General features: G+C 40.8%; 1 protein-coding gene across 1 annotated transcript in view; it reads right to left on the bottom strand.

The window, feature by feature from the left end:
* Positions 1–13,694, bottom strand: part of RNF144B (ring finger protein 144B) — a 96,650-nt gene extending 82,956 nt beyond the window's left edge. The window contains exon 1 of the mRNA XM_064443686.1: positions 13,348–13,694. The gene's annotated coding sequence lies outside the window, so the exon portion shown is untranslated. The remainder of the gene's footprint in view (positions 1–13,347) is intronic.
* Positions 13,695–19,423: the final 5,729 nt, after the last annotated feature.

Genomic DNA, 19,423 nt, shown 5'->3' with positions numbered 1-19,423 from the left:
CATAGCCTAAAACTATCAACTAAACTATCCTCCAATAAAGACACAATATTATATACCCAATTCGTCCAATTCTTTCCTCCCCTCCTTAAAAAAAAAGATCAAGGTAAGGAAAAATACATGCACTACAGATCCCTGTTGGGAGGTGACTCTGCAGAGGGCATCTCAGGCAAGCGAGCATATTTTCCTCGTCTGAAAAGTAAAAACCATAGTATGAACAGGCATCTTCTGCAAATGCTTTAAAGAGAACTGTAATTCTGTAGCTAAAAATGTTACAAGTACTTCTGCCTTTATCTTCTAAAAGTACATTGAACGGAAATTATTTCCAAGATGTAACTTCATATTTTCTGTTTCATGTACCAATCTTTGATTACTAACCTATTTTTTTTCCACTTCCCAAGAGAGATTTCAGAAAACAACACATTTTCCTTCTGCAATCAAAAAGGTTTATAGATCTCATAAGATTTTACACTGATTTCTTCAAAAGTCCCTAAACCTTACATGCCAAAGAGGAGGAGATTTAAATACTTGCCCAAGATTCTTTCAACCCATTTCAGGTGAAATGAGTCAGGTATTAAAAATTTTATGACTGTTTCACATAAAGTCAAGCCTTGTTATAAGAGCAGGTGTGAACTGAACTCCCGGTTGAAGTTGAAGCTACTTCAAATTTTGTGCAACCCAGACCAAAGCACAGATTTGCTGCACAATGGCAGCACATACTACTGGCATCAGTCCTGCCTGGCAAAAACAGTTTGTAGCTCTGGTGCACAATGTTCACTTCTGGTTATGGAGGCTTTAAAATAACGACCACTAGTCCTTCACAGTCCTGACACAGGAAACTGGCGGGATGATACGGAATTAGAGTGGTGTAAGTGACATTAAAATTCAACACTTCAGAGAAGATAATAACAGTAAATCACCAGAAAACTGGCAGCCAAAGTCTCGGACCTCCAGAGGCAGATGGAGTTCCCACCTCTAAGCAGTGGCTGCTTTCCTGGTCCAGCAGTGGTGTTCTGAGCACACATCCAGGGGCTGCCTGCAGCTGTTCACAGACTCCAGACAAGTGCAGTTTTAATTCCTTGCGTTTAGAGCATTGTCCCTCATGGCAATATATGACATGATTGGCAATATTTGGCACAGAAATCTCTAATCTTTAAATAATATTATTAAGCCGGATTTTATTTAGTTATTAATCAGTCCTGCAGCTGTACTTGCCTTTCCTACAAAAATGCACTCTAACCTTTATGTGCATGCCTTCAAAGCACACATCTACCAACACTGACATAATAAAGAAGAAAAAAATGTGCTAGAAGTCAAAGCTCCATACATTAAAACCAATAAGTTTTCTCTTTTAAAATTAACATAAATAGGAGAGCAATAGGATTTGGGAACTTTCAATAGTGTTCTTTAAAGCACTCGCAATATGCATTTAAATATGTGTTCAAAGTTTTTAATTAAAAAGTAGGGAAAAAAAAAAACACAACTGCTCTGGGAAGTTGTCCCAGCTCCACTGTGCTTCACAGTGTACTTTAAGGTCTCTGGCTAACATGGCATGGACTTTTCTTTCCTTCTAGCCATTCTTTTTTCACTGTACCCTGGCTGAGACCCTTCAGCTTCTGAGAGCAACAATACAGTTGCTCATTTCACCTCCAGTATGACAGAAATACCGTACTAGAAAGTGGTAGGAAATAAAGGATATTGGCTCTTTCTATACTGATACTAGTGTATTGTACAAGTAGCAGTCCTAAACTCAAAATAATGTTTGTGAACAAACAATTCACTGTTTTCTCAAAAGACTTTCCCTAGTTGTTAGTGTTATCAGGTTGTCTGAAAACATCATCAGGTTGTCTGAGTTGAGCTTGACCTAACAGCTTCATATCCCAAGCTCTTCTGTCAGAGGGCCAAGGGGAAAGTATGGATAATGAACTGGCAAATGATGGATGACTGCTCAGTGGCACTCACCCCGATAGACACAGAAAGGCAGCAGCCCAGTAAATCCACAGACACCAATATTCTGAACGAGAGGAGCCCTCAGGGCCATTAGTTCCCTCCTGCCATCCCATGGGTGTCACCACATGCATGCTCTCAGTCACTTTATACATTGCACCAGCCCAGCATCTCCCTGCAACATAGGCTTTAATTCACGCCTGTACACCCTCATGCACTAGCAGGATCTCCTGAGCTGATGGAAGACAAGAGGGCCAGCACACCTCCCTTAATTCCTAGGCAGCAACTCAGGACAAAGTAGCACCTGCATGTGTCTTCTGAGGACAGAGAACAAACCAAACGAGCGGGCTAGGAGGTAACAAGCATGTAATCAGTGCTGAAGGGCACACTGCACAGTCTACGACTTTTTTTAATGCCTGCCTTTTACAGCCTTTGCAAATTAACACACTCTGCAGGCTGGTGGGAATCTGAGTCATCTATGACACAAAATAAATGTATTCAAATGTCAAAACAACTAAGTATGAGTTCCAATTTTTAAGAAACATTTTTAATAGCAAAACAAATCACAATTCTAATATGTCCATTTTGACTATGTCAATAATCCAATGTTTTATTCAATAAATAAAATTAAGAACTATTATTCATACTGTTTTACATTTGGTTTTAAACCCACAAAGTCAGCTAATCTTTGTGGATGCTGCAAAATCCCATTAAGATTGACTTTATAGACAATAAAAAAAGAAACATTTTGTAACAGAGCTAAAAAACAGAAGTATTCAAAATAATTAAAAGATTCAAACACAGTATTGTTTCGTTAAAATAGTTCTAAATCTTATTACATTTTCCTGTTATGTCAAGCAAAACTTGTTGATCCAAATGCAAGTAGTTAGAACTGTGGGGAAAGAAAGAAAGGTACCACTGAACTGAAACTTAACTCATACTGTGTTTTGTTATTTTAAATATTTAGATGTAAAGTAACAGAACGTCTCCAGCATTGTCCAACCTGGTGCAACTGCAGGCTTCCCCTGAAAGAAGAGCTCCTGCTTGCCTCCTCCCCCTCAGCCCTCTCCACCAGACCTAGTAACTGTGCCACCACAAAGTAAGACAGTCCAGCAAGCTCATCTGGCAGAAAACTTAGTCTTCTGCCAGACTCCAGAAAAGAACAGTTCTCCACCAGACCAGTCAGAGGAAGTGTGTGAATAGGTACAGAAATGCAATAGAAATCCACTTTTTTCTGCAGGAGCTGCAGTTGTACCAGACAGCATCACATCCAGCCACATGCTCAGGGCATAGTTCTAAGCTAAAACTAAAGCTAATTTTATGTTGCCTCCCCAAAAAGAGATGGTCCTAACTTCTCACTTGTGCCAGACTAGCACTGGTGTAGGCAGATGACCTGCAAGGGCTGGGAGCTGATCAGCGCTTTAACCCTACAACAACAAAAAACCCCGATGCCTTTCCAGCTGGACCATGTCCATAATCCAGCTAGTCATCCCATTAATGAATGCTAGCAGTAGCATAAAAGAAGGCAGCGACGTGTGGTGGGTGGGCAGGGGGAGGACAGGGACACCCATTCCAGCAAAGGCACAGACTTACAGATTTCAATGCAAAATAGAGGACAGGAGTGATTCCTCCAAGGGCCCAAGCTCCACCTCGTGAGGCAAACAGCCACTGGCGGGCACATTCACTCTCTGCAAACCTTAACCAGTGCCCCACTGTGAGGGATGAACACCCAGGCAGACGTGAAACTTTCCTATGTTTTAGTGGGGCTTACTGTTTCCACATCCTTCTACTCCATGGAGACCATTTCATACTATTATTTTTCTTCTGACAGTTACAGAATAATCTAGCTGAATGGTCTCACTAAGGAAGCAGCACTTTTGCAGTAAAGAATTAGGAGTTCTCTTCCTAGTCTGTTACTATTTACTGAATAAAACAAATCATTTTACTTTAGCTGGGTTTTTTTTTCTTCCCATTGACACCTTACCGTACATCTGGAAATCTCTTTGCCATATGAATGTACAGTAACTATACATGCAACACGTGCCTCTTCACCTCTCTCCTCATCAGCTATAAATAAATATCAGTTAATTAATTTTTTAAATAATCTATACATTTGCATTTTTAAATATCCTGAAACACTTGAGCTTTCTTAGACTTTTTCAAATGTACGTGAAAATGCCAACTAGCATAAACAAATCCATACAGCTTACATATTATACAGTATTTGGCAGAATAAAATGCAACACAGAAAGGCAAAATGGGCCAGTTCTCAGCTCCGCAGAGACAGAATGCAAGTAGGGGAAAAAATGCATTTTAAAAAAAAGAGTTTTAAAAGTCCTAATATAATGTAATGATGAAACATTTCATTTACATGAGCAAAAGACAGAATATGAATGACTACAAGACTACGAACGATACTTACACTAGCCTTGACAGAGGGAGCTCAGGCACAAAACCAGGTATCCTCAGAAGAAATTAGAAACCAACACCTAGGAACACTTCCAAAAAAACCTCCTTCCAACTGCTCTGAACTGTTTGAATTCATTTTCAAGACTGTTTTTGTGAGGTCAGGAGCAGAGCCCATGCCAAAGAATGTGATTGGTTTCGTTAGTCAAAAGGGAGTATTTAGTTTGGGAAGCATCAGGAATGTTTATGGGGGCATATTTTTGGGCTTTTTGCAGGTTACTACCAGTAAAATTCCAGATTATTGGGACTAAATTACAGGAGCAGAAAGTGATGTGTAACTCCTTAAAGGTTATAAAGGAATTTAATATGCATTACTACACACTAAGTTTGAAAAGTAGACCCTGTTCCTAGCCAGAGCCACATAAACGAGAAAGATTCTGCATGTTCATCCAAATCAGTCTGTATGGAATTTAATCATAAACCCAGAGAAGGACAAGCGCCTTATCCCACCATTAACTGCATTCAAAGTTTCCTCTTGCAATCCTTTCTGCAGGATGGCCTCACTGCATGAGTATCTTTGGCATCAGCGACATCCACAACATGAGAAGCAGACTTTTGTACTGCTGGAAGAGTGTGGAAAGATATTCGAGGTTATGTGGCCTTGTGTGAAAGAAAAAGGACTCTTACAGCTTACCTACGCAAAGAAACTACTCTGTATTAATTAAGGGTATTAATTTACAGTGCAAATTCAAATGCTCAATAATTCCTTCCACGTGCAATGAACTGAATGCTCCAGGAAAATGAACTACTTCACATGCAACAAGAATATTTAATAATACCCAAAACAGGAGCTGGAGTGGAGCAACAGGTGTTGTGTACATCCTGCCTTACTCCACAGCAACTTCTTTTGGAAGACACACCTTTAGTATCAGGAAAATAGAAACTAAAAAAAAATCTAAACAGTTTAACTTAACACCTTCATTTTTTGCAGATTTCCAGGAGAGAGCACACTCCACTTCACAGTTTGTAGACAGAAAGCTCATTTACACAGAGACGCTTATGCTACTGATGCAAGTCCTGCTGAATCCTGCAACTGAAGATGTTAGGGAACACTGAAGATGCTACGCCCTTTCGCTGCTTGCCTCACTTTCTGCCAAAGATGCCCATTGCTGCAGCAGAGGAAGCAATCTGTCTGTCCCTCATGATGCCCCAGTTCAGAGCCCACTGTATTCGCTTTCTCTGAACCTAAGTTTGCTCTACACACCATTTGCGCACTGCCTGGGCTGCACAGCAAGCATACATTCTGCCACTCCTTCTCCAGCAGCCTAAGGAGAGAAGCAGAACAGAGAACTAGACATCGTAACTTCATCATTCACCCTACCAAAACCTAGCAGGGTTTATTAGCCAGAACATTCAGGAAGACTAACTCTAATAAGCTTTATAATAACTAACTCTATATAACTAACTGTAATAAGCTAATAAGACTAATAAGCTTTTAAAATGTATTCGTTAAACTACAAATAGAGTTTAAAAGTGACTGCAAAATGTTTCATTCACTTTAGAAGTCAGCTAAACAAACAAAAGCCACTTCCAAATAAAAGTATCCATATCAGATTTGAATGTGATTTAATTAATTCGCACTTAAAGTTAGCTTAAATTAATATTCCACAATGTCCATGCAGTTAATTTGGAATATTTTTCCTGAATGTTCCTATGTATGCAAGCCCAGAGACTGCTACTTATTTTTTCTGAGGCACAAAATACAGTGAAGACAGGGCTGTGTTTAGCACTGGGGAGGAAGGTAGCTGTGAAGAACTACGAAGTGAAAGCATTTCAAGCAAGTATTTTTGTAAGGCACTCACAAAAATGGCTCTGTTGCTTAGCTCATTTTTCAACTGAATTACTTAACCAGATGGAAAGCCAAGATATGTGACCTTCTGTGCCAAGTAAGGTCACATATCTTTTTTTTTTTAATAGAGTTTAAAAGTAGAAACTACTCTGAAAAGACAAGCAAAACTTTTGGTGAAAACTCAAGGTGAACACATTTTCTAAAGGATAATTGCATAGGCAATTACACACACAAAACAAATGTAATGTAACAGCACTCAGATTTCTGAGACAAAAATGTACATTATACCACCCCTGTATTATTGATCTTTCTGATGCACACTGCAGGCCAAATCCTTCCTTGCACGCCAGAAAAAAAAAATTACATACCTACACATTTTAAAGGAGAAACAGCCATGACAAAACTAAATTCCTACTCTGATGAGAGCCATGGCATTTGTTTTTAATAAGTCTTAACTTCTATAGGTAATGCTAGATCCTGCTTTACTTTTCAGTATCTGTATTACTTTCCCAGCAAAGCCCGGAGCAGATTACAGAGAGGCTTAAAGTTACAAACTGAACTGATGTTTACATGTCAGAAGTGACACACAGAAACTCTCTGCAATTGAATCTCTCAACCTGCATACTCCCCCAGCTGGCTTCAATAGTGGGATACATCAGGTCACAACTTACTGTGAGCAAAAAGACTTTTCTCAGAGTAGCTTCATTCAGGACTCCTTTAAAAGAGTGGAAGGACTTCAGCAGGCTTTAAGAATTGACAGATCTTGTACCCAATTTTAATAAAAATTAAGTAAATTTTTAACGTTTAGGACATGCTTACTTTTCAAGACCAAAATAGGAAGTCTTACAGAGCAAGCAGATCTAATAATATTACATATTATGATTTTCTATACAGCTTTAAAACCTTTTACAGAGATATCAGCTATGTTACATTACTGAAGTCCACCATCCTGCACACAACCGTAGAAAGCTTTAGGTATGGGAATATTCCATCTTTATTTGGGTAGGCAAATCAGGGAGCCACTCTCATAGGTATTTATAGCATTGGGATTTCAGGACCTATTTCTGCGAGATGAGAGGCAGCAACTTCTTCCAGCTTACAGTTGGAAGTTACAGAGGGTTACAGAGCTCATGTGTGATCAAGGATCTTGTAATCGCTGCTGCAGTCCACCACCAAAAAGTCTCATTCTCTTCAATTACAAACGCTGCTTTACATAGTGGGTACAACTGTCTCCCTTAAGACCTAACTAAGCATCCTAGGAAGCCTTATCCCCACCAAAAGTAGCAGCAAGTGTAATATCTGTGTTAATTCATGCTAATTTACAGCAGTTTAAAAGCACAGAAGTACAAAGCCTCACCGCATGGTAGCAACCAAGGTACAACTCTTTCAAAAAACAAACAGCATAAGGCAACTAAGAGTAAACTAGAAAAAGACACCAGATTTTAAAAATATTTGTTCAATCTTGTATTTATAAAGTAATTAAACACTCAATGAGAAACAGCCAGGCTAAAACAGGCAAATTGTATGGTTGTACTTATGTAACAGCAGCCTCTCTCCCCAGCTATGGTTCAAATGGGAAAAGTACTTTTTTTTTTTTTTCCTTAAATCAAAACCAGGCAAAGGATTTTCCCATAAACTTTCCAGGAAAGTCAAACTCTGTACTAAAACCAAACATAAAAATTTAATCAGGAAAGGAGAATATTTCATTAAATTACGAGTATGCAAAGACAACATTCTGACACAAGATGATGGTGAAAATTCTTATGAAACTTTCAATTTATTAGGCTATTACAGACTACCATGTATTATAACAAGACCATAACAATTTACTTCAAAAAACCTCAACTGAATTTAAGACACAGGCATTATATTGTGTGCTCTCTGCTTCTGTCTGATTTTCATATATTACTCTTCAGTGTCAGGAACAAATGCTTAAAAAGCATGAGAATGTATTCTATTCCACAAAGACACTTTTGTCCACACAACTATGCCTGTTTTGTTCCAAAAAGCAGTAGATACTTTCATGGAACCACAGGATTTTGCCAAGTTTGACAGTTAACCTTTTTGCCAAAATTAGAGTTCCAGTTTATTTGTAAAATAATTACTTGGAGAAGCTAGGGTATCTATTTTGAAATTTCATCTGCTATATCACCTTCTTGTAAGCTGAAGAAGTCAACAACCAGTTGTTCTGTAACCAGAAAAGAGTTTTAAGTGTCTCATGAAATTATTTTTATTTTTATAGATGGAAAGAGTATCATCTGAAACACTCCAGAAACTTTTGCATAATATAAACAAACCCAAGATCTATTTTACCAATTCTTAAATCCTTTACATTTATTGGGAGTAATACACCTCTCTGTGTATACTGGATCATTAATAAGATTTAAGTGAGACAATTGTTCAACATAGGCCTAAAAAAGCATCATCTTAACCCACACATTGAAAAAGTAACAGTTTTAAAGTTAATTTTGCATTTCAAGGTCTTCCTTAAAATCTGCTTACAATGTACTTAAAGTGTGGAGTTGAGGATGCAGGAGACATCAGACTTGTGGATGCTTTATTCTCACTAACACCCCTTTTCCCTGACAATAGGGCATCTACAGTGAAGGTTGTCGGGTTGTTTTTTGCTGAAATCCTAAAAAGCACAAACACTAAGTTCTAAAGTCACTCTCAGAAACTGAATAATTGTCATATTTTTAATGCCAGCAAAACATGCATAATAAAATGCATACACATTCACAAACATAGAATAGAATATTTGGAAGTGAAAAGTCATCAGTGAGATAGCTTATACTGGATATATGCTTGTACAGCGTATGGTTTTCTGTCCTACAGCTGTCTGCCACAGATCACAAACTGATGTTTCACCTTAACATGCCAAGCTGTAAAGCATAGCGAGGCTGCTGCTCCACAGACAGCAAAACCACTGAAGGAGACAGAATGGGTATCATAACCATTTCCAGATAAGTCATCCCTGTTAGCAATTGAACATCCTGTGGGACCCTACAGTTTGATTAGTTTACTCTGCTCTTTTCTACTGACATTTAGTAAAGATGATGTAAATTTCCATTTTCTTCCACTGTCCAGGCAGTATGGATGGGAACCAGCAGACTTGTAGGCTATTTCCAGTTCTGTTATTAAATGATTTTCATACTACATTATTCCTCATTTTACTAAGTCATAAAATAAAAATGAAAAAAATTAAAATAAAACAAACAAACAAACAAACAAACAACAACAACTGATTTTACCTGAGCAGCCAGTCCAAATTTGGCATCTTGAAGGTTGTTTCACTTGGAGAGACTAATTGGTGTGTATATATGTGTATATATATGGATGCATATGGGACAGAAGAAGATGGGATAGAGGAAAAAGTGAGACAAAGAAAAAACACATTTCCAACTAGTTTATGAGTTCTTCTGTCACTCAGCATCTACACTGTTATATATGTAATTGAGGGATGAATATTAACTAGCTAGCCTGTGAATTTTCTGTAAAAGCTCAACCAACTACCACAGATGCATGTGGGTAGTGATGTGATGTTATTCCTGGAAAGCCTATTTGTAATGTCCACATTTCAGCAGTGGTGTCACTCATCCTCAGCTATTGAGTACTCAGATTCTGCCTCCTGTGACATCCTTGGAATAATTTTGACTTGTACCGGGATTGCTGTAACCAAAGTATTTTACAGAGCAATCTGATTTTTAGAATTAAATCAAGTAAAATAGTGTCTTGATACTGTCTGCAAAAATAAATAGCATAACTAAAGTACCGATCTCCGTATAAGTGGATACTCTCGCGTTTGGGTATTTTGACCAGGAAGGTTTCACCCAACTTTATAGGAATTACTTTAAAAACATTATATACAATTCCACTAAATATCTTAAGAACTTATATAGCTTCCATTCACTAGGCATCATGCAGTGTTTCATTTTTTTTTGAGCTAGCTTCAGAATATTCCTCTAATTTTTTTCTCCATATTATACCCACAAAACCCAGTTACAGAAACCTTAACTCATTTGTCTTTGATGACATCAGAAGCAAGTATTAGATTCTTAGACACTGGACCAGAAACTTGTCTTCTAGTTCCATACTTAAAATGTCTTTCCACTTTTTCAAAGATGAAAATTGAAGCAATATTTGGTAAAACACACTTAAACCTTGAGCAAATGTTTTCTAAAATCCATCCACACATGTAAATACTTCCTACTAGCAAGAATTCAGAATCAGATTCTGTTATGGTCATGAAAAAAAGAGACTATAACATGAAAAAGCCTGTTTAAAGGAGCAATAAAATTTACAACTACAAGCTCCTCTTCTGCACAGGAAACTAAAAAAAGGTTGAGCAGCTGTTCAAGATCGGTGAGTTTAAATCACTATCTTCCTCCACAAAGAATGGCTGAAGTCCTAGGAGTAAAATTCAGGAGAATTCAAATTCTGTAGAACTGACTGCAGGCTTCCCAGTAAATATCCAGCCATCTTCGCTTTTGCATTGCAGTACCTCTAATCACTCCTATGCCAGCATCTTCATTCATTTATACCATATTAAAGTAATTAATGCCCTTGGATGTCACTCCTGCTTGTTGTGAGCAAAATCTTCCTCATGTTAAAACATCAGGTAGACTTTTCTCTTACCTATCATAGTTCCTGCAAGCCAGATTGTCACTATCTGGTAATTAACAAGGTGCAGTCTTTATTTTAACCTCTTGTAAGGAAGACATTTTTATCACCATGTTCTCAGCTGCTAGTCAGGAATGATTAGTTTCACAGCTTTCAAGCCTCTCCACATCATTTGAATGCACAATACAATGGCACATTACAAAATGATGGGCTGCTTCAGCCAGCTACATCCACTGGAATTAGTGGTGAGTGATTCAGTCCTCTCAGTCTAAAGGTACTCTCCCTTTTACTCTTGTTCTTAATCGTTATTGCATATGGATACCTCTTGGTATTATGTAATGCATGCATGTCAGTGCAAATCTATCATGCTCCAAACTTTAAAAGAGTGAATTGAAATTTACTTGGAAAAATTATTAATTACAAAGAAACACAGTGAAGAAATGTCATGACAGAATTCACGATTACAGACTTTAGACCTTTGTATACCATTTAGATTAGGCTGCAGCTCAGCAGACTTGAGAGTATTCACCTTACCTTTCCCCTCATATGACAAACAGTTCTTTCAGTCTCACTTTCAAAACTGGGCCTTAAACCATATGTTTTCTCCAAAATAAGGATGCTGCTGTCAAAAGTGACACTCCAAACAAGCATTATCAAATTTGCTTCCACTCAGAAGTCATGTGACAATATTTAAGTAAGTTTTTCCCAATCCATTTCTAGTCACTCAGACATCAAATTTCTGTATAATAGAAAAGATGGGGCATTTTCCCTTTACAGACTTTAATAATTTAAAATATCTCTTCCTAGTTTTTTACACTGCAGGCAAACTTTACCTAAAATGCCCACTAAAGATACATTAACTGAGAACAGGATCAAACCAAGACCATGACTTACGAAACAATAATCAGCTGTCCCATGATAAACCCCTGCAGCTCTCTACAGGCTTCCCGTAACTTTCCTTGGGGTCCTAGACCATGGTGGAGCCCACCTTACCCTAAGGGGAAGCTAGATGCAGAAATCTGTGAAACCTCTGAGGTCCAGACACCAGAGAGGAAAATACAAGCTATTTAAGTTGTCTCTATTTCAGAATGTCACTAATAGAATTCTTTGGTGCTTTTTTTTAACTTTAAAAGTCCTTCTCATCCTGACTTTGCAAGGCTATTTATGTGTGTACACATAAAATAGTTTCCCTAAAGCTTTTAGTTCTGTCATACTAGAATTTCCAGTAAAAAGGTCATCAGAACTGAATGCTTATAGCTTTTAGCCACACAAAACAGCACTGTAGTTTCTTGCCTTTACTAAAAACACATGTTAGATCTATATTTCCAATTCTACAAGTCCTATTAAAAAAAGACAATCAGTTAAATTGTGCATTGTCCAATTTACATACAAATCCTGTTATTAAAAGCCTGGCTTGAGCTGACAAAAGTCACAAAATACGACAGAAACTATTGAACAAATTCAGTATCCAGTTACAGTCAGGTAAATCTAGAGTAACAGCTCTGAAACAAATAGAGTTACCACAGTTAAAGTCTGAAGTAATTGGGAACAGAACTTGGCCACCTGGCATTTACTCACTTCACTAAACTTAAAGCCCTGGAAGGGTCAAACAATGAATAACTACATAATTTGTGAGAAGAAACATCTAGAAACCCAGGACACAGAGGTGAAATGAGGATAAATGCTTTGCTTCCACGCTGAACTTTGTGAATTTTTCTTAGTCTAAGCCAGGCCACGGATATTGCCTTAATATGCCATGAATATTTTCAGTGTGAAACCCCATTCATTTAATAATGAGACATGATTCATACAGAATTCACATAGCAAGCCCTGGAATTTTAAAGTACCTTGATTACAAGAGACAGATGTATAAAACCTTAAACAACTTTAGCTGGGATTTCTTTTTCTCTATAATAAATGTAACTGTTTCAACTATGGACTGTGGCTACTTGGAGACTTTGATATTTGTTTCTATATCTAGTTTATGTATTTCAGATTAAATACTAAGGGCTCAAACGTGCAAAGCGAGAAGGCTGTTCACAGAAGTAGACTCTTCAAGGCTTAGAAGCTTTTGTAGGGTTGCACTTCACACATGGCAAAGCATACCTGGAGAGAAGGTATGTGGAAAATGACTTAAAATACCTGTTGAAAGAGTACATGCTTAAATAAATGTTATCTGAAAAAATTAAAACCTTGATCAGGCTTCAGAATAATAGTTTTATGTACATAAAATTAAACCCCCGGTAAATGACATCGCCACGTTATTTAGCCCTGGAACGAACGGGCATTCATTCACGAGCTCCCGGAATCGAGAGAAATCGCACGAAAATCCCAAAGCTGAGAGAAGTTCACCTCTTTTGCAGAAGACAACGCAATTAACACCCGCGCCAGCAGTTCCCCCGAGAGCGCGGGGGCGGAGAAGCCCGCCTTGCCCGGCCTCAGGCCGGCGGGGAGGGAAGCGGGGTCACCCATCTCCCTCCCTCCCTCCCTCCCTCGCTCGCTTTTGCAGGTGCCGGTCGGTTCCCTACCTTCGCCCCTGGCCGCCCGCGACGCGTTAAGCCCGGCGGCGGCTTCCCCCTGGATGCGGCGCGGGTGGGACAGCGCGGGCGGCGACTGGCGGGAAGGCGGGCGGCCGGTCAGGCAGTCAGTCAGGGGAGCCACTGCCAAGCCCCCGCTCCGCGCTCCCGCCCTCCTTCCCCCGCCGCCCTCCTTCGCCGCCTCACGCATCTGCCTCCCGGCCGGCCAGCGGGACGATGGGGCCGCTGCCCCCCGCACGGCCACCCCGCCGCCACCGGAGAGCGGAGGAAGCGGCGGCCCCGGGCAGAGCCGGGGGCGGGCGGGCGGACGGACGGACGGACGGACTCCAGCCGCCGCCCCCCCCCCCCCCCGCACAAAGGGCAAATTGATTTGCCGCTTCCCGAGCGCGGCGGCGGAGGGCTGGGTGCTGGGGGAGTCCCGCAGCTACCGGGAGGCTGCGGGGAGGGCGGGGCAGGATCTCGCCCTGGAAAGAAAAGCCTCTTGTCTTCTGGAAAATGTCAAATTATATCATATCATGTCGACACATTCTTACCAAGATCGCCTTAAATTATCAGAAAGCAGCAAAATGTTAATTTTCCTCGGTTTTTTGGCTGTTTGGCTGGTTTTGGTTTGGTTTTATTTTTAAAACACAGGTTGCCACTAACTACACACACCGCACGTGGAAAACCACCAGTTTCACTTCGTAGCCCAACCTGATGACGAGCACAGCACTGGCTTGTCACAGTGCAAAGTAGTAATACCCCTGGAAATGCTTTCCATTTACAATGAGTTTAAAAATGTCTAATTACCAGCTGTACCAAAACCTATAGACCTGCCAAGCAGAAATTTACAGACTCAAAAGTGTAAATGAATTGACAGAGTTTCTTGTTCTAAGGTGTGAGTTACATAACCTTTGCATAGGCGACTGGCACGTACACACACCATTCATGGCAAAACCCTCTCAAAAGTAGCAGGAGGCCAGTAACTGAGCAGGCGCTCGCCACAGGACAGCTTCTGTCCTTGCAGCACTTAACTAGGGAGAGCGTCCCACCAGCTGCGGGCGTCCCAACAGCCCAACCCTGTTCCAGGTTCTGGAACAGCGAGCGGTGTGGTTGAGCTTGAGATTAAAGCCCCTTTACCTTGCCTCCGTGTCAGCTGAGGGATGCAGGAGCGTTCATGGGGCTATCGCCTGCAAAAGCTACACGTCAGCTGTTTGGAACTCCCAGACTGTACCTGTAGATATAAATACTAGATCTAGTACTAGATCTAAATACTTCACAGAACATGTAACAGCTGTGCATGCTTTGACCGAACATACAGTCATAGATGTTATTAAACAGCCACAAAGCAGTAATCTTCAAACCCTGCAGAGTAAGATTTACCTCCATGGTAACTGGAAGTTTAACAGAAATCCCAACACAGATCTCAGTCTGACAGAGTACCTTGTTGTCATTCACACACAGGTGGAAAATGTGACTTTATGTACTATTTTGATTCATTGTCTGTCTTTGATGTTTCTTACCACAATTTTTTTTAATCTTGCATAGACATACTCTGAAATGTGGCCCATACAGAGGTTTCTAAAACAGAGTGAAGCTGCTTAGATCGATTCATATCAATTACTCATTTAATGTTTGCAAGAATTTTTATTTACAAGGACAACTCTAAGCACCTTAAGGGTAAGAAACAGATGATAGGTGTGGATGATGCAACAGTCTGCTAATCCTGAAACACTTACATGGGGAATGAAGAGGGGAATGCAGGATGTCAGAAGTGAGTAGGACACCCTTAGGAAGCACTTTGCAAATCTGGTATTCTTAGCAGTCAAATGTAAAATATCTTGCACAAATACCCAGTGAACACTTGGAGGTACTCAGCATATGTTACTAATCACACCATAACTACATAACTGCTTAAATACTTTTCAGGCTTCTCTTGTCTTGTACGTTGTGTTAATTAGCTCAAATATCAGTTCATATTTAGATCCCTGCTTTCATTAGCAATTATATAACCCTTAGGTTCAAAAGCCGTATAATGCTTCTAAAGTTAATGAAGATGTACTTGGCATTTACACAGGACTTTTCTCAGCATTTCACAGACAAGCCACTTTGACATTTCCAGGAAATAGGTAGTCACATGACTGTTATGGAGAAACTGAAGCATTTACCTATATTTATATGATTCGTACAAGAACTGTAAAGCAACAGTACCTACATTATTAAAAAGTAGCATCCCATAATTTGTTGCTGTGCTATTTTACTCCCTGGATAAAATTCCCAGTGAGAGTTGCTGAGTACTTACTCTGATGCAGGGCACTTTCTCTGCAATCTACAGATGACCTTTTCTGTAATTTTGCCCACAGCAGATCTGCTAGTTTCTGCATTGATGGCAGGACACTGCAGTAACCGGTCACTTTGGAAACAAAATAAACACAGTCCTGGGGGACTTTGTATACTCTATGAAGCATACACTTCTGTTCCCAAAAGCTTCTCAAACCCTGCCGTCTGCTCTATACCAAAAGCCAACCAATATTGCTTACTAATACAAGCTGCTCTGAACTAACTGAAAAGAGCTGTTTATGTTAATTAACAGAGGCTGGTAACCGTGTTTAAAATTGCACCGCCTGGTACACTCCAGCGTACAGTACAAGCTTGTAATGTAATGCCAGCTGCTTCTTTTTACAGCACCTTCAAAACATTTTCAGCATTTAATTCTATTCAGTTACTACGTCTAAGAAACATATGCTTTGATATTGAAAAGTGAGCCAAGGCACCTCCAGGATAACTGTTTTATGGAACTGGTGTTTGCAGATCACAGAATCACAGACTGGTAGGGCTTGGAAGGGACCTCTGGAGATCATCTTGTCCAACCCCCCTGCTTGAGCAGGGACACCCAGAGCAGGGGCACAGGAACACGTCCAGACGGGGTTTGAATGGCTCCAGGGAAGGAGACTCCACAGCCTCTCTGGGCAGCCTGTGCCACTGCTCTGGCACCTGCACAGGAAAGAAGTTTTTTCTCATGTTTAGGTAGAACTTCCTGTGTTCTGAGTTGTGCCCATTGCCCCTTGTCCTGTCACTGGGCACCACTGAAAAGAGTCCAGTCCCATCCTCTTGACACCCTCCCTTCAGATATTTATAGGTATTGATGAGATCCCCCTCAGTCTTCTCTTCTCCAGGCTGAACAAACCCAGGTCTCTCAGTCTTTCCTCATGAGGGAGATGCTCCAGCCCACTGATCATCTTGGGAGCTCTCCGCTGCACTTGCTCAAGCAGTGTCCTGTCCTTAAACTAGGGGTCCCAAAACTGGACGCAGTACTCCCGATGTGGCCTCACTAGGGCAGATTAGAGGGGGAGAATAACCTCCATCGACCTGCTGGCCACATACCTTTTATTGCACCCCAGGATAGAGTTGGCCTTCTTGACTGCAAGGATACATTACTGGCTCAGGGTCAGCTTGCTGTCCAGCACTCCCAGGTCCTTCTCAACAGAGCTGCTTCCCAGTAGGTCAGCTCTCAACCTGTACTGGTGCATGGGGTTGTTCCTCCCCAGGCGCAGCACCTTACACTTGCTTTTGTTTGAGCTAGCCATCTGTCATGGTTTTAGCTGGGATAGAGTTAATTTTCTTCACTGTAGCTGGCATAATGCTGTGCTTTGGACTTAGTATGAAAACAATGTTGATAACACACCAATGTTTTAGTTGTTGCTGAGTAGTGCTTATACTTGTCAAGTACTTTTCTAGCTTCCCATGCTCTGCCGGGTGCACAAGAAGCTGGGAGGGGAGGGGGCACAGCTAAGAGAGCGGATTCAAACTGGCCAAAGGGATATTCCACATCATGTAACGTCATGCCCAGTATGTTAACTGGGAGGAGCTGGCTGAGGGAGGGAGGCAGCAATCACGCTCGGGGACTGGCAGCAACGGTTGGTGGGTGGGGGAGTGAGCGCGTGGCTGAATGGTGTTTAGTTGCCAACTGGGGCTGAATCACGACACCATTTTAACATTGAGACTATGGCAGTAGAAGAGCAGCCTCCCCATGATGGGATAAGAAGAGCAGGCTACAGTAAGCAGCTTGTAAGTAAGCTGTATAGTAAGCAGTAAGAACCTCTTACAATCACTTATCCCTTTCCAGTTCAGCCTCCTTCCAGAACCAAGGTTTTTAAGTTGCATTTAGTACTTTTCACTACACTGTGTAAACACCTTAGGTAACACTAACATTTCGTACCAATATAATTACCTCATACAGGTCTTTCAACTCAGCTGAAACTGTGTCATTAACTTCATCAGGTTAGATGGAGAAAAGGCAGCAACACAGAAGTGTCAATACAGTGAATCATCCCAAAGCAGTGTATTGAGAATGAGCATTCTTATGGTAAAAATGAGAATATAAACCAGCTTTGGTCCCTTTTCTTGAATTTAGCAATTTCCCTTTAACACATATCTGAAATTTTCTCAGATTTGCCCTCTCCTTGTCCCAAATTCTAGCTTTGCAGATTTTTTCTAAAAGTCTTTTAATCCATAGTGTCTTGATCTTGTCTGGGAGATGCAATAACCAATTATTAAACTGTTAACAGCTTACTGAAACTACTCCATAAACTTATAAATCAAAAAGATACTATGAAGGGCAGAGACAGTTTCAAAAAATACGATCAAGAAAAGTTAGTTGTCATAGCTGTTGAAGTTCAGCCAGAAGAAACCTGTGACAAAATAAAATTTACCTGCACTGAGCATATCAGTTTCTAAAATACTGGATTCAGCCTGTGTTTAAGGGTCTGCCTGCTACTAAAGTGGTATGTCTTCACTAAAAGGATCAATGAAGCCATTATCTCCTATTTCTCCTCAAGATGCAGCTCTAATGTGATATGTGTAGGACATTATCATAGGTAGTTTAATTGGGTACATCATCTCCATTGGGTAAACACATCCCTTTTCACAAAATGATGGTCTAATTTATCATTACATCCTGAAGCACAGCCTTTGGATGTCTTCTGTCATGATTCTGAACTAATCCAAACCTATTCATCTTATAGGAAGTAGTCTGTTGTCTACAAACATCTGTGTTGTGCCATTTGTGTAGCCCATGGCTTAATGAGATATATTTGTCTCCTTATTGTGTGTTGACTTCAGGCTCATCTAATTATGTATTGTTGGTAAATAATTTACATTTTCCCTTTTTAAGACCACCGCCATCTGTGATTGCACTGGCTCTAAAAACTTTTTAAAAAAGAACCTGCATCGCTGTTGCCTAAATTGGGGGGTGATACATTCTCCAGACTTCCCTATGTACACAGTGTACAAACTGTAGTATTTCCCTAGTATTTTCCTCTTCTGGATTCTATTATTTTTTGTTAATATTACATATATTTCCTAGTTTTATTACCAATTCTACATGACTATGCTTTACGCGCACCTGAGATTAACAATTCACTTTGGTGTGACATTTTTCTCATTTCCTCTCTCTTCTTACCCTTTTACCTGGTCTCTCCCAAATTGGGAGCCACCTACCTACAGCCACTCAAGCTACCCAAAAAGCTGTAGTCAGTACAACACAGCTTCAAGATGGTCATTGGCACTGGCTAGTTCGGGCTACTTCCTTCTCCAACATCTCCTCCCAAGTATCAAGTGACAGAATGAGAGGAAATGGCCTCAAGCGGTGTCAGGGGTGGTTTAGATTGGATGTTAGGAAAAAAATTCTTTACTGGAAGAGTGGTCAAGCGTTGGAACAGGCTGCCCAGGGCAGTGGTAGAGTCACCATCTCTGGAGGCGTTCAAAAAGTGTGTAGACGTGGCACTTCGGGACATGGTTTAGGAGGCATGGGGGTGTTGGTTTGATCGTTGCACTTGATGATCCTAAAGGTCTTTTCCAACCTTAACGACTCTGATTCTGATTCTATGATTCTATGACAGCTGAGGTGCGGTCCCTGTCTGGGGCGCTCACCGCCTCCCTACGGCCAGGCCTGACGTCATCGCCGACGGGCGGCACGTTACGCACACCCCGCCGCAACGGCCCGTCCGTGCGCGCGCAGCCTCCCCGCCCCTGCGGCCGCCTCCACGCGCCGGCCGGGCCGCGGGCGCTGATTGGACGGCGCCTTCCC

The sequence above is a fragment of the Phalacrocorax carbo genome, chromosome 2 (genome assembly GCF_963921805.1).
Source record: "Phalacrocorax carbo chromosome 2, bPhaCar2.1, whole genome shotgun sequence".
NCBI classification, from domain to species: domain Eukaryota; kingdom Metazoa; phylum Chordata; class Aves; order Suliformes; family Phalacrocoracidae; genus Phalacrocorax; species Phalacrocorax carbo.
Note: the sequence above shows the minus strand (reverse complement) of the source record. Positions and strands in the feature narration are given on the sequence as shown.